Source organism: Pteropus vampyrus, unplaced genomic scaffold (assembly GCF_000151845.1).
Source record: "Pteropus vampyrus isolate Shadow unplaced genomic scaffold, Pvam_2.0 Scaffold67, whole genome shotgun sequence".
NCBI lineage: Eukaryota > Metazoa > Chordata > Mammalia > Chiroptera > Pteropodidae > Pteropus > Pteropus vampyrus.
In genome coordinates, this window is record NW_011888848.1 from 1,485,511 (window position 1) to 1,487,601 (window position 2,091).

A 2,091-nucleotide genomic window follows, 5' to 3' on the forward strand; every position below is an offset into this window, starting at 1 on the left:
TCCAAGAGCCATCATGCTAAAAGGCAGGAGACGGAAGCTGTCAGGCCAGTGAAAAACTATGCCTGGCACTGGCACAAGGTCACTTCAGCCATCTTCTCTCAATCAAAGCAGTCGCAGGGCTGGCCAAGTGGCAAGGTCCAGAGAAATCCCCTCCACCTCTTGATGGGGCGTGTGGCAAGGCCGCTCCCTATAAAATAGTGCAACAAGAGCTGTTGTTGCAGACATCTCTGGAAACTACAATCTGCCGTTTAAGGGTTTTAAAAAATGAAATTCTTTCAACCCAAAAAACAGTGAGAGAAGAGGAAAAAGAAGCATTGAAAAAGTGAAACAAATAGTACAAATTGCGGAGATATAAAAAAAATCTAAATACGTAATAATCGCAATGGCTGAAAATAGACTAAACTCATTGAAAGACAAAGATTGTCAGAGTAAAATACAAATAAAGTTTCGTGATACATGTAAGAAACACCCCTAAAACCTAAGAACGAAGAAAAGTTGAAAGAAAATGAAAGAAGAAAATGGCAAATTCTTATTTTCAGAGGGCTGAGTTAGTCACATTAACACGAGACTATATAGATTGAGACAAAAAAAATCACTACAGAATATGAATAATGATGAAAACTCAAACTCACCAGAAAGATATGACAATCAAATTTTATAAAACTTAAAATATGGATTTTTTAAAAGTGTAAAGAGTTTTTTAAATTAAGTTTATTGGGGTAACATTGGTTAATACAATTATATAATTTTCAGGTGCACATTATAATTTCACATCTGTATACTCTATTGTTTACCACCCACAGTCCAGTTTCCTTCAGCTACCATATATTTGATCCCCTTTATCCACTTCACCCTTTTACCCCATCTACCTCCCCTCTCCTTCCCCACTCCCTACCCTCTGGTAAACCACTAGTCTACAGTCCATGTTCACGAGTCTCTGTTTGTCCTGTTCATCTGTTGCTTTTAGATTTCTATCCCATATATATGTGATATCATGTGATTTTCAACTTTTTCTGTTTGGCTTATTTTGCTTAGTATGATTATTTCAAGGTCCATCCATGTTGTTGCAAATGGCAGTATTTCATCTCTTCTTATGGCTGAGTAATATTCCATTGTATATATGTACCACAGCTTCTTTAGCCAATCATCTATCGTAGGACACTTTGGTTGCTTCCATGTCCTGGTCACTGTAAATAATGCTGCTATGAACATTGGTGTGCAAATATCTTTATGGATATGAGTTTTCAAATCTGTAAAGGTTTTTTTATGTGTAATATTGGCAAAATTATTTAAAGTTAATAAATTTTTACTTAAGGAATTTCACATTCCTTAATCACATTGTGATTCTTTCCACTGCCTTAGTTTCTCCTGAGTTTGAGACTTAATCTTCAAGATAGCCTTTTTAAAAAGAACTTTGCTTGATCCACAGTTGTCATGTCAGTCAGTCCATCATTCTTTTAGTTGGGCTTCTTTGATCTCCACTTGAATATGGACATACTTCAAAAATTCCCAACACGTTTAAGGTCAGAGTAGATGGATCTGTCTGGTTCTCAATTTCAGACACCCTCTAAACATGAATAAGTTCAAATCATATTAACTCCTAAGCTGTCACACCTAGAATACTACAGATCGTTGGGATATACCAATACCTAAGACCAAAAAAATCGACTGTTAGGTCTTTAGTTTTAGCAGCTCTGCCTTGTCATTCCTTCCCACAGACCTAACAGTTCTGCGTGTAAAGGAAACGGCATAGTTACTTCATGAAGCATTTTCGACTCTGTAGTTCCATAGAAAAAGCCCCATCGGGACAGACCTCAACTGAAAATATTTTTTTAAAATTATGATTGCATGTGCAACTTTAAATTATCAATGTGTAAAGCAGTAACTCAAAAGCAAGCAAGTCTAAATGATATATTTTTAAATAGTCATACAAATGTGGTAACACTACTTTTTAAAAAAACAAAGATATGTTCTACACAAAAGGCAGAGCAGTGACTGCCTCTTGAGGGAAGACAGGGGATGAATAAGGGTACAACACGAAGATAGACTCAGTAGTATTGGTAATGTTATCATTCTTATGTTGGATTATGG

The 2,091-nt window shown here is 36.0% G+C and overlaps 1 non-coding gene across 1 annotated transcript; it reads right to left on the bottom strand.

Annotated features, from left to right (window-relative positions):
• Positions 1-1,692: 1,692 nt before the first annotated feature.
• On the bottom strand, positions 1,693-1,819 carry LOC111740730. Its single transcript, XR_002780734.1, has one exon. It is a non-coding gene; the product is annotated as a small nucleolar RNA SNORA18 (small nucleolar RNA).
• Positions 1,820-2,091: the final 272 nt, after the last annotated feature.